The 14,598-nt window shown below is 40.8% G+C and overlaps 1 protein-coding gene across 1 annotated transcript in view; it reads right to left on the reverse strand.

Moving 5' to 3' along the window:
- Positions 1-14,598, reverse strand: part of plppr5b (phospholipid phosphatase related 5b) — an 88,468-nt gene that overhangs the window by 31,390 nt on the left and 42,480 nt on the right. The gene's annotated exons all lie outside the window — the stretch shown is intronic.

Here is a 14,598-nt window from a genome sequence, read left to right on the forward strand (position 1 = left end):
TAGGCCGCACCATCTGTGAATTATGACTGCTCTTAACCAAACGAGCCAGGCTTTACGTCTCAATGACTGAATGGCTATAACAGAAATAATTGCTTCTCTCCTACACGAGCCCTCTGTCAGACTAAATTACCAAACAGGTGCTTAGTCAGACAGCTCTCTGTAACACACTGAAGGAGGTGTTCACCATGCCACAAACACAAACAGGATATAGGATGCATTATTTGCTGGGGCAACAAGCTTTTCCACTCACTGTCAAGTGTTTCTGCTGCTATAAACTAATTCAACCCAGGCATTGAAGCTACGAGGCAACATAGCCATTAAGCAAGCACGTCTTCTTCTTTCACACAAGTTATTGTTTAAATGTCACTGTCTAAGTAATTGCTTTTCCTTTCTCATTCCTCATCAGCCACACAGAGGAGTGGTGTGAGGCTTCAGATCCTGATGGGTCCATTTCTTAACGAGCATCAAATACATTTTTTCAAGCACTGTGTGAATCATCCGCTGAGCATAGCTCATTGCTCTGACACTGTCCCACTTTCACCGACATGAGCGTGTAAGTGTGGCTGTTCTGTGTTTCACCGATGACTTACATTCGCTAGCTACCCCCACAATCTATGTTGGCTTTTGAGAAAAGGACAACCAAAAATTGCTTATTAGGGCATAATTCTAATTCAGATTGCCTGCTTCAAGCAATGTCGTAATCTGCTGCAGAGCCACTGTTTAGCCATGCATGTGTATGTGCTGTGGAGTCTAAGTGCACATGCTTATTGAGTGTATGTGATCCTCCTGTCTTAATGTATAACTGTTTGTGTGTGTTTTTGTGTGTGTGTGTGTTGGAGGGTGAGCAGGGTTGATGCATCTCTTCTTTGAGCTGTTGCCAGCGACTCTACAATGCTGCAGTGTGATGCACAACCCAGTCAGTCTCAAAGTTATCACGGTTTCCCAGGCCCCTGTGCTCACAAACACTTTAACACACACGTCACAGGTAGAGACCCCAGGACACTGGTCTGAGTGTTGAATATGAAGATGTGACTAAGCTGAAAGTGTTTAAGCATGAATTCATATGGCAGTTGAATGTATTCATCTGAAAAAGATTAATTTTGAGTTTTTTCCCTTTGAGGTAGAATCAGTTAGTATTTAAAGTACACAACACCAGCAGTGAAATTTGTTAATATTTTTGGTTGTGGAGAAATCAAAGAATAGGATTTCCACCATGATAGACAGAAATGATCAGATGAGCTGCTTTCATAATTTTATTTTCAGTCTAGACTAGGGTTGAATACCAAAGCCTTTTTTTCCTGGGAAGAATACCAGCAGTAAACCAGAATTGTTTGTGTGTCCATTCACCTGTGTGTTGTTCTCCAGCACCCATTAAAACCAGTGACAGTCCTGGATGTTTTGGTGCCCTCATTCACTCCAATTCAAAATCAAAGAGCATAGCAGCATTCACCAGATGGAGTTTCAAGTGGAGAAAATTCCACACCAAGACATTGCTCTTACCCCAGAGTTGTGGGACGTAGTGTTTCTGAGGGTTCTGTAGCATCCTCCACCCCCAGGTGGCTGTGGTGTGTCATGGGTATTGTTTTTTTGTTTTTTTTCCTATCGTGTTACTCCTCTTCTCTCACTGTCACTGTCCACTATATCTTTTAACGATTGAGGGAAGTTTTCTAGATGGTTTCCCCTTTCCTTGTGTTTGCAGTGGTTGCATCTCTCTCCCTGTTTGTCTGTGTTTGGTTGTGTGTCTCTGGGCATGGCGATCCATTCTGCACCTCACCTGCTCCACTCTACTCCTCCTCCTGATTGCATCAGCCAGCTCACCTGCTCATCATCATTTCATCAGCGTGCAGTATTTAAACCCCGGTTCTCCAGTGCCAGATTGTTTAGTCTACCTGTGTGGTACAAATGCAAAGGTGTTGGTGTATTTTTTTTTGCTCAAGTTCTTTGCTTCTGCATGTTTTGCCTTTTTACTAACCTTATATCACCTCTGCTCCAGGACCTGCCTATCTGCCTGCTGCTAAACATCTTGTAGCATTGTGTCAACTACCAGTGGCCTTTCTGCACTGCCACATATTGCCTGCCTGCCTGCCTCTCCTTCATCTCTCAGTCCTCACCTAGGCCTCAGCCTTCATTACCTTTACAACAAATCCTGTTCAACTTGTTCAACTGGAGGTATGTTCTGCTTCTGGGTTCAAACAGTCCTTGGTTATAACATCTCTAGCATGAACAAAAACATGTCAAATGCAGACTTCAACCAACAGCAACCCTTAAAATGTGGTTACATCATGAGTGACAGCTCATGTTGTAACCACACATTTTGTGCAGCAGCCTCTCACAATTTTAAATGAACTACTTTCTCAATTCCTTACTTACTTCCAAATTAAATTGAAAGCTTGACAATGTTTCTATAATTTTCCCATTATAATTTTTAAAGATTAATAAATGCTTAAAGAAGTTTCCTCTGGCCATATGGCTGATTCAACATCATGCTCTTATATTGACACTCAGTATAGACAAATCCAGGATTAGGCAGAAGTAGACAAGACTCCATTACTGCAGTCACACCTGACTTGTAACTGCCATTTAACACTGTAATGTTTTAAAAGGATTTTGCACTTTAAAGACTTACCAGGAACGTGGTCTAGGAGGTCCTGTAGAATTAGTCATTTGTTGATTTTATACAGTCATTAAATGCCATTAAAATAAAGGTTACAATCTATGAAACAAACTTCAACAGAATTTATTCCAGTTTTAGCAGACAGCTTGATCTTTTCTTTGCTGCGCCAACAAACTGACATCCTGGGGAAAAAATGGAAATATATCTCCATATTACTAAAAGCTTGTTTACATTATGGTCAGCTTTTCGACAAAGGATGGACCAGCCATTGCTGCAGACCAAGCAATCTGGTTACATGGGGCCAATGGTGAGCTGCCACTCTGCATATCTTTTGCTTGCTTGGTACTTTGTTTCCTGGCTGAAATTCCTTTTACAATATCATCTGTTTCCAGTTTTATTAAGTGAATCAATTTTTCTGATATCAAGGCAACAGGCCAAGGATTTGAAGATTTAAATAAGATAACTAATTGCTACTGGGTTTAATTTCCCCCTTCCAGTTATTTTACATCAAGACTGTGGATTGGACAGAAGTTCATGTTGTTTTCTCCCAAAGCCTGTCATAACTCATTTCAGTGTTTCTTTCTTTTTCTAGTGTTTATAGATTTTATTAACTTCAGTGACATTGTCAGATTTGGTACCATAATGTCTGTACAGAGACAGCAACTTAAATCTGTGCTCACTGATAGTATCTAGCCAACTGCACTAGTCGGAGACGCTGCACAGAAGTGTTGGGCCGATTAGATGTTTGTCATTTTCTACCTATTTCAATTACTGTATCTGCAGATTCATTTCAGATTACGAGTGTTCCATATCAAAACACAGAATTTACCATCATTATTATCATCTAGCTCTTTTGGCACTAAAGAGCAATTGATGAGGTTCAAGTTTAATCCCTTATGGCAATTAATGATTGGATTAGAAATAAAGACACTTTTAAACCACACTGACCTCTAATTTGTTTGTATTTTATCTTTTCAAACCAAGTTAATACAGTTCAAAGTCTTAAAAGTCAATATTCTGACAACCAAAAGACATCACATTTGGAATTACTACAGTGAGACTTTGTTGCTGTTATGATGAGTTACATCTAATTCGCATCAGATGTAATATGGCCTGCTTAATAAAAGCATAGAAAATCAACCGTGCCTCTCTGCAATAAGTGTGGCTGGTAACTTTTGACATAACTTGATAGTTTTTGTAGATTTAAGACTGGCTACAGTTCTGTAGAGATACCCCTGTAACTATCAGTTGCAACAATCTTTCCCCTTAGTACAATTTGATTGGGCACAGCAGTCGCACACGGGTGCGGAAACAAGACCATTTTATAGGAAGTGGTCTTGGTCCAGTCACAAACAACATAAGAATGTGATCTGACCTTCATTTGATCAAATTACAAGGCATACTCTGCTAGTTTGAGCTAAATGACTCCCATAGGCAAGTGTGATTTGCATTCTCAAAGTCTGACCTGGGCTAACATCAAAGTACATTGTCTTCATGATATTTGGGCAGGTAGGAACAACTTCAGGGCCTTCTTCTGGACTTAACTTTCTCACTCCCACCCCACACACGTCACCAATGACCAGAGCTTGCAGTCATTCTCACGTGGCTTTCAGTGATGCACCTTGTTTAGCTTGAATTTTTTTGTGTGAAAGGAAACCAACCAGGAGAAAATGCAATAAGTTTACCAACTCACCCACTGATTTTTGCCAGAGCAAGCAAAGTACAAGTTTGAAAACATGTCACACCTAACCTGTTTGCTCTGGTTAAAACAAACTCTTTGCCTGTTTGGTTCATCTTTTCTAGGCTGTTTGAAAGCTACTAATGAAAGTGTGGGCCAAACAACTGGTCTGAAATAGCCTGGAAAGGGGGGGAATCAGTCTTCTATTAAATCCATCCACTGATCATGGGGACCATATTATGTAAGCAATATATAACATACAAGATCATTTGGTTACATGGGAACACATGCAATATGTGAATGCGGGGATCCCTGATGAACCAGATCAGAACACAAAGGCCACAATGGATAATTTTTGTCCTTGGTCTCGACCAACTAAACCAAAATTTTTGTGTTTACGTGGTCATTTTCCTGAAATAAATTGTTTTAGTAAATGACCACAGAGCAAATCTGATGTAATATTCTGCGATAGAAATACTGTACACAATGCACAATGAGTAGAAAAATGTCCCATAATGTTCATAAAATATAAAAGCCATAAGTGTTTTCTAATCCATGGATTCTGACCAGCTACAGATATCAGATTTTGCATATATTTAATCATAATTTTTTTCAAATGTTTTGAAATCAGTCTAAAATTTCTCCAATGATTTAGGCTAATTTTGTTTTCACCGCTCTTTTGTAGTGTGCCAGTATGTGTTTTTACAGCTGCACCATTGTGAATACAGCCATTTTCCCGTTTACAGATTAGACTGCTAACAAGCTTTGCCAATAGGCATCATTACAGCACTTAGCTTTTCAGTACTGATATGAATGAATCAGTGCACAATTCTTTTGCACTGGCAACAGGAAGGAAAGTGCAAAGAAGAACAACACCCAGCTGCTCCACTTCAGCAGGAGGGAAATGCCTCAGTCACCAGGTACATACAAATTGATCAATTTACTAAATATCATTTCAGTTCTGGAAATCAACGTAGTGGTCTTCCTGCTGCTGGTTTGCTCCATAGGAGCTCCCATAGGAGCGAACCAGCAGAAGGTGAACTTGTTTTGTATATCATACCAACTGCTGATGATGCAACACTTATAAACAATGGAAAATGCATTCAATTAATAAACTAATTATTTTTTTGAATCTATTAAAATGAGGTTCTAAACAAAGTGACTGCTGAGTGACTGATGGTTTCATGTACGTGTTTGTTGCTCATGATTGTGATTTATTCCTGATACACGTGAAAAGAACATGTCCCAGATTAGACTTTCTGATACAGAATCTTTTGACATGAATAAAAGTGTATTTTCCTATTCTACGTCAATGATTCATTTAACTGATTAATTACATCTAAAGTTCAATTTTAATGTGAAGTTCTAGCACAGGAAGTGATGTGATTAATGTGTCTAGTTTGTTTGGAATAAACTGAAGCAATATATGGATTAACACATAATGGAGAAACATTTTCACAAACTCAAGTCTTTGAGTTTAGTGCAAAAACACAACAGTGGAAATGAGCATGCAACATGAAAGACGGGGAAAACATTGTCAAGGTTGAAAATTATCATTTTGAGAGACAATTTTTAGAACATGTTGAAAGAGTGCTCATGGTGCAGCGCAACCTTGGGAGGGAGGCTGAACCAAACCAGAGCAACATCAGCAACACTGCAGTCTTTGGAGATGCTGCTCTTACTGACAGAGGAGTTTGACATAGATTATAAAACATTAATACTGAGAGGTGGAAGAGAGAGAGGAAGGCAGGGCAGCTCTGTGGTACTGTTGAGGATTGATTATAGAGGACAGCTCTTGGTGAAATGAGCTGCTGTGAGAATTCCTGCCGGTCCAGTGGTTGCACTGCTGAATCATGTATAAATCAAGAATTCAGATGACAGTGGCATGCTTTGGCATCCTTGTAAGACCCAAAAATCCATGGTCAACCTCCAAACTTTTAGTAACCTTGCAGTGGCTCACTACAACTGCACTTTAAAATCATCTTATAAAAACAACATGGACTCTTGCTCTTTACTCTACTTCCTGCATTAGCAATGATTGTTCGCAATGGGTGTAAATTGTGAGATACAGACATAAATTCTAGGGAGACTGGGTTGGAGTGTGACATCATCCTCTGCACACACGTCTGCGGCTCACATACACTCATAGCCTCATTCTACTGACTGGAAAGGACACACATATGACACCTACTTCATGCAAAATGTGAAAAACAGCAATCTGTGATTTGTTGGGGTCCGACATGTAGTTTAGCATATCTCTTGGCAAAATCATAGAAGGTAGTTATGATTCTATGATCACCTAATCCACCCATCTCAACAGACAAAAACATCCTGTAGTCTGAGTATTATTTTAGACAAATTCTTTCCACAGTCATGTTAAATGTGTAAATGTGTATTTTCTGAAAGCTTGACAATGATTTATTTGAGGATGTATACCAAGGGACTCATGTTGAAAAGAAAAGGTCTTTACCAATAGTGTTGTTGCACTTTAAAACTAAACTAACAGCACTGTGTGTTCCCAAGGAGGTAGCCTCACATCTTTTTAAACTCTTGTACATAATGTCACTGAAAGAGGAGGCTGTGTATGAACTTCATAAGTCTAAAGTTCAACCAGCAAAGCCTTAAAATGTATGAAGGTAAAAACACAATGCTGAAGTTGACTGTGTGAGTGCACCAAGACCCTCGGCTGTGTTCTAAATTTAATCTTTTTGAAACAACATGGTCCTGTGAGTCATTATACAAAGCAACGCCAGGCCTGAGTGAAAGGGAAGTAGAGCTGCCGGGCTCATAAGATGCTGTACTGCTCTCCAGCAGATGTAAATAATGGCAACAAACGTGTAAGCATACATACTGATGTGCATGAATACACACACTTGGGCACACATACAGAAATACATACGCACAGCCCAAGCATGCACATGCAACGTGTCACGTGTAAACGGTAGAACACTTGACATTAGCAAAGAGAGGGAGAGTGGCGAAAAAAATATGGTACACAAAAATATTTCGACATAAAATGCCACCATTTATCTCTGGGTATTCCCAAGGGTCCACAAAAAATTATTCACGTATTCAATATTTGATTTATTTTTTACCACAGGGCGATCTAGCATAATTCGTTCACAATCTTCAGGGTTTCTTGGCCATTCCTCTGGTGGGCCATGAAGAAAATCTGGACTAGAGTTTCAGGTGTCACTTGTCATGAAAGCCTCAAAATTTGTCCTCTTGATGCACAGTTTGCTATGTTTTGGTGGTGTCCATATATTCCATTGTTCCACTGTAGTGTCTTTCAGCATCCTCACTTACATCACAAAGTGATGTAACTACGCATGTGTAAGCTTTCCGAACCCTGGTGGTTTGATGCATCGGTCTACTTTGAATGCATTTAGGTTGGGAGTCTTTGTTGGCCAGTCCCTCCATTGCTGTTTGACCTCTTATGGTAAGTCATCATACCAGCCCATTTTCATATGACTCAAATCCTGCAGGATTTTCTTTGATGGCAACACCACTGGTGCAAGAACTCCTAAGGTTTCATAGATTGAACTAACAACTGAGAGCAGACATCTTCTGGTGAAAGGATAGTCTTTGATGGTAATCTTAATCTGAAAGGTACACACCAGTGGGCACCCTTTGTTCTCTCCATTGGGAGTTTGTCTTGTTCCAGATCCAAGTTCTTTACCTTACTGGCCAGTTCACTATCTGGAATTGAGTGAGGACGGCTGACCCATTTGTGAGGCGGAAACCTCCCTTTGCACAGAAAGCTCATAGATCCTGACACGGTGCAATTGCATTCTCTTCTGTAGCCATGGACAGTCATCCACATATAAGTTCTGTAGCACTGTGTTGGCTACATCAGGGTCAAACTCTTTCCTATGATCCTCAGTGCTCTTCCTCAGGGCGAAACTGGCACAGCTAAGTGAGGAAGTAGTGCCAAATATGTGCACCACCATTTTGTGTTCCAGCAAATCTTGTTTGTTGTCTACACCAGGCCACCAGATAAACTTGAGAAGGGCTGTATCCCCTGCCACCTTGACCTTGTGGTACATCGCCTCAACATCTGCCATTAGTGTCATTAGTTCTTGTCTGAACTATATTATGATACCCACAAGGCTGCTGGTTAAGTCATGTCCCTGCAGAAGCTGCTCATTCAGTGATGTGCCTTGGTATAATGCACAGTAGAACTTCTGGTTAACAGGGTGGTATACCCCATGGTAAGGTATATACCATACTTTACCATCACTGCGTTTATGTTCGTCTTCTGGCACCTGCACAGCATAACCTTTGTCATTGAGGTTGGTCATGAAGGTACTGTACTGTTGGTGAAAGTTGGGGTTCCTATTGAACTTCCTCTGTAAGTTTAGTGCTTGCTGTTCAGCAGCTTGACAGTTGTTTGGCATGTTGACCTTCTGTTTTTTTAATGGAAGACATAGGCTGTAACACCCATCCACAAGTTTAGCTAATTCTGTGACCATGTCCATAAAGTGATGATCCTCTTGGACATCTATAACTGTTCATCATTTTCTCTCTCAAGTAAATCCACTTTAAATTGCTACTGCCACAACTTACCACAAGTTGTGCTACTGAGATGCAGTTTGCTGAAACCTTGCATGTTTTTTTCCTTTTTTTGGTTAGCAGCACTTGCCTTTAATGGTCCATTTACAGTCCATCCTAGCCTGGTTCTTGTCGCATAGGGTCCATCAATGACACTGTTTATGAGTTCATGGCCTTGTGTGCATTAGCTCTGATCAGTCCAACATTGGCATTGATTTCTGAGATGCAGACATCCTTAAGGTGAGGCCATCATATCAAATCTTGTCATGGAATGTTCTCCTGGTTTACAGGAATTGTCTTCGTAGTGAATTCATTTGGAAGCTCAAAGAAATTTTACTCAAGGCAATTCAAAGTTTATTATAGCCCAATATCAAAAAATATGTCTCAAAGGGCTGTAGTAAAACAAAAATACAATGAACAGTATTACCAAAATAAAATGTAAAAAGTTGTGATAAATTACTTTAAAGGCACTATAAACAAAAAACCCAGAACATTCAAAAGTAAATCAAATGGGAGATAAAATACAACAACATAAAATATGCAAACAAACAACTCCTGTACATTCACAACTGGATATTTTTCCTAAGAAAGATTGCTGACTTCAAGACCATACATCTCATTAGCATCAACTGGCCTGTCATTGCCCGTGGTTCTCAGTATGATGCATGTTTTCCTTCAACTGACTTAAGTTGGTTCATTTATGTCTCTCCACAGAATCAGTTTGTGCTCCCTGGATAAAGGTAGGCATTCACTCTTCTTCACTGGCCCCAGTGATTCCACATGTTTTATTTTCAGTACACTCCATTGCACTAGTGACTACAAGGCTACCACTGTTACCCACATTGTCATCAGCTTTGTTGTCCTGTTCAGCTCCGTCATCTCATGTTTTTATGTGCAGGAGAATGGGATATGTTAAAGAACATACCTGACAACACAGCTTCTCTTTGCAGCTGTTGCTTATATGTCCACACTTTAAACAGCTGAGCATTGTCCTTTGCAACACAAAAAATAAATTTTATCCTTGTGTGAATTCTGTTGCATCCTTTTTGTTGGAGTCTATGCTGTGTTCTCCTTTATAAAACATGCATAGGTCTTGTTACTGCGCTGTCCGAGGGGCTCATGTGCATGCTTTGGTCACCGTCTTTCACTGGGTCTTTAACCTGGTGGTCAATGTGCGTCGCACTTAACGTGAATTTTTTCTTGCGTCTCCCTTTTTCCTGTGTTATGAATTGTGCATGCACTTTTGTGGCTGATTTTACTGATAGGCTATCCTTTATGTCACCAAAAATGATCCATTGGCTTGTTTGTGGATAAAGTCAACATGATCTTTATATCAAGCTGAGGACCCAAACACAGACCCAAAGGCAGGCATATTCAGTGGAGTTACTTTAATCAAGATAAACAAGCTTACAGGCAGACAGGTGGTTAATCAGGCAGGTGAGTTGACAGGCAGGCAAGCAGGCAGAAACAGATAACACAATTCTACACGAAAGTAGCTAGTAGTGAGCAGGGGCTGGAGGAAGGGACTGAGGGCAATTTGGGAGGCAGACTGTGACACTTTAAAGCTGGCTTTTCTGTGCTGCTGCTTCTGAATGTTGCCACAGTCCTCCCTCTTTCTCTCAACTTGTAAGGAAGCTTTGTGGCAATGGCCTTCATGTTGGCAGCATTCTTCATGTCTTCCAGGTGGCTAATGTCCATCATGATGTTGCAGCATCCAGTCAGAAAAAGTGAACAGGCGTTTAAAGATTCTCCATCCTCAGGTTTGATGGAAGCCCAATTTAAGTCTTTGTAAGCTACTGCAAGTTTGTTTTAATTTCTGAAATGTTCTTTTAGTAGCTGCTTGGCTTTGTTGTATCCTCTCTTAGAACCCATATGACGACATCTTCTAACTGGCTCCGTAGGCTGACCTCTAGTAAACTGCTCCACATAGTAGAGACCATCTTTTGCATTATCAGTGCGGCCCTCAACTAAATGCTACTCCAAGGCTCTTATTAACAGTTGGTAGTCCAGCAGGTCTCCTTTAAAGGTAGGAATGTCCAGTGGCTGCAAAGTAGCTCCCTTGTGCTGTTTCATCATTAGCTCTGAGATATTAGCTTGCTGCTGCATAACACAACATGTGTCCGTAACAGTGTTACCATTATTAATGTTCTTGGGTGGCTGCAATGCAGGGAAAGAATTACTTGGCTGTGGGTCGGGAAGCTGGACTTGACCATCATCCACGTGACTGTTGGGCTCATGCCTTGTGTGTGATGCTAAGCTTTCCATTTCCACATCCATTCCTTCTGCTGAATTTACTGTTGACATATAGGCAGTCTAAAATTTCCCAACACTTTAAGTTTAGCATCCAAAGCTGCTATGGCTGTATTCAACTCCAACTCCTCTCTTTTAGCCTTTAATTCAGGTTCTTGCCTTTCCAACTCTTGTTTCTGCTTTAATGCAGCAGCCTTAGCTAGCAGTGCAGCTCTTCCCACTCCTGCCTTAAGGTGAACTGATGATGTTGTGAATGACACAAAACTCCCAATTTCAGATCCACGTTTTTCAATCCTTCTACCAGTAACATAATATTGTGGATATGTTATCTGAAGGCTTAACTTCTTCATCACATAGCTTTGCTTGCATTGTACGTTCCTAAACCACCTCCAGCAATGAAAAGGCTGGTCTCAAGTGCTTTAGGCTCATAACAACCAAGCTGTCCTCCTTAAATTCCTCTCTAAGAACTGTTTCAGAGCATAATTCCTCTCTCTAAATTCTTAACTTTTGGTAATTAACTCTAAGTATTTGATTTACAGTACCAACATTAGCATCATCACCCTGAAGTTGTTTTACCCCCCTCATTTTACTAGTTAGCTGATCTATCTTACTCCCTCTTTGCTGTATTAAGCATATTCCTTGTTTCCTCCCTCATTTTCACTTGTCTTTTTTCAGTGACAATCTGTTCCACCTGTTCTTCCATACTAGTGTTTAAATCATGTTCTCTCTTCCTTCACAGTATTCCCAAAGCCACTTTTAATACAGTGTATCCACATGAACTTGATTGACAGTTTCTAGAGTCACGTTATGGATTGAATGCTCCACAATCACTAAGATGATGATAGCTAGCTTACTGGAGCCAGTCCACAGTAGGATGACACCTCCCCTTTTTATTTTCCGCTTGCAAGATGTAATCAATTATTTATTCCACAAAGCATCATGTACTGTGTGCAGAGTGCAAGCTTTAAGTTGAAGTTTCTTACTTCATATTCACAAAGCTCACGACGACTCCTCTTGTAGATTGTCCAACCGACTGACCAATCATGCAGCATTGTCACCTCATTGATGGCTTCAACTGTGACTCACTACACAAGATGAAACTAGCAAATGTTGCATCTTTTGCTCATTTTTATTCTTGATGCCCCAGCTCTGTTAGACCATATCAGGCTGACATTGTGTAGAATATCCCAGTATAAGACACCTTATGTTGGCCTTCCTTTCATTTGTCAACCATCTGTGTGTGGTATTATGATATTTTGTTACAACATGAACTATATGTTTTTAGAATCCTTACTCACTTCATCTTATACTTTTCCATTTTAAGAGACGAAGAAGAAACAAACATCAGGTTCCCAGCCTCATTCTATTAGTCTTCTGCTGTACCAGGGAAGCAGGCAGCTCCAATGTTGCTTTGCCAGCAGGTGCAGTTTGAGCCCTGCAGAGAAGGCCCGTTACTGTATTTCTGTACCATCCTCTGGCACCAAAACCTTTGAAATAATGCCCTCTGATCCCACACACACACAAACCCTACCATATGTAAGTCAGATCAACACAGGAGTCCTGGCTCCAAGGCTCAGAGAGAGGTAGGCGAGCAACAGCCCCCCCTGTTACTCTTTCACTTAACTTTCCTCTGATGGAATATAAACTGGTCCACAAAAGAGAAATGGAGAGGTATGAGACAGAAGTCAATAATGTAAATATGTGGCCTGAATAAACTGTGGGAAGTCATTAAGCAAGTTATCTAGCACCATATATTGCACTGGGATTTGTGGATGATCTCTGCTGTTCCACTCTGATCTGACCAAGCATTAAGTAAGGTAGCCCTGATGTTCTTTTTCATAGCTAAATTCCCCAACTCTTCCTGGGGTATCCTAAAACATTCCCAGGCATAAGAAGATATGCAATCACTCTAGCATGTTCTTGGTCTGCCCTGGGATCTCCTTCCAATGTATGTACCTGGAAAACCTCTGGAGTGAAGCATCCAGGTGATTTCCAAATCAGTTGCCCTAACCAGCCAGGTATTCTACTCCAAGCTTCTGACCCTGTCTCTAAAATTCTCAGTGTGATCCAACCAAAATGGTTGCTGGAATGTCTAACAGTTAGCAGTGTTATGAAATCCCTCACCATTTTCTCCAACTGTTGCATTTAGCTCCTCTCTATAATGACAAGCTTTGTGTCCTGCCTGTCGGACAACACATCGTAGAAACTATTTTTTTTTCAAGCTTACCAACCACCCTTCAAACGAAATTCAATTTGGTTACTTGTATCTTAAATCTCATTCTGTTGGACACTACCTTATGCACATGATTGAAAGGATAATGAGAATGGCTTCCATATACTTATGAGGCACTTATACAACAAGTCGTATCTTACTCTATGTGACTCTGATGATATTAAAATACCCAGTACTCCCCACCAGTCAATGGAACTGATTGAACCTCTCGGATAATTAAGAAACATCTTCAAGAAAAAACAAAAACAGTCCTTTTCTTTTGATTTAGCAAGACTAGATTATCATATATTTCTTTAATCAATTTTTCCTCTTGCAGGGAAAGTGGATTCTTACTGTGGTGCTCTATCCCTGCTGAAGAAACGCAAAGATACAAAGGAAACTTGGCAGCTGTAGCCATCTATCCTCCTTCCTCTGTGCAGGAAGAGACAACTTTAATGAAAAGTCATTCCACAGTGCTCTTTAAAATTGACATCAATTAACACTAAGACATGAGCCTTATTCAGATATAACACTGTACCAGTGTATATAGCATGATAACCAACTCCAGTCTCTTAGGGATCGAGGGAGCTTTAGCCTGGAATGTGAGGCCTCTTAACATTAATGAGCAGTATTAATGGCATGCAGGATGTGTAAATGCTAGGTTAAAGTCAGGTCACCTACTGGATTCCCCCTCAGGGATCTAGGTAATAATCCTCTTCTGCAGCTTTATGTGCTGCTCTCACATAAGGATGAAAGGGGGCGAGGAGAGGCCAATGTTATGCTACAATGTGTGGTTGACAGACTGGGACTCTTTGTGTGTGTCTTTGGCTGTTTTACCTGCTGGAATGCATGCATGTTTGCAAGTCTGTATACACCTATACTGTTTGTGCTACTGTATAGACTTACAGGAATATGTGTGTGCATGTGTATGTGAGAAAATGTGTGTTTCAGAAAGCATCCTGGTTTATCGACATCTGACATTTATGCTGTAGGTCATCAAGTCAGCAGTATATATTCCGCAGTCCCACAGACACCTTTCACCAGATTGTTGTTTTCACCAGTCTGGCAGATAAGCTTGCCTGCCAGCTTTTCAGAGTCCCATGCTCCAGACCACCTGTTTACCTTGCCAGCCACCAGCCCTCTAAACACCACCTGCCTGCCCACTCATCTACTCCTTCTCCAGCTTCCCAACATAGCTGCAATCCCTGCTCTCCACACAGCCCCCCCCCCCGATCTGCAACCTGCTTCCCTCTGCCCCTCCAGACCCTTCCTGCCTGCCCATTCATCTACCCA

Source organism: Xiphias gladius, chromosome 5, assembly GCF_016859285.1.
Source record: "Xiphias gladius isolate SHS-SW01 ecotype Sanya breed wild chromosome 5, ASM1685928v1, whole genome shotgun sequence".
Classification (NCBI taxonomy): Eukaryota; Metazoa; Chordata; class Actinopteri; order Istiophoriformes; family Xiphiidae; genus Xiphias; species Xiphias gladius.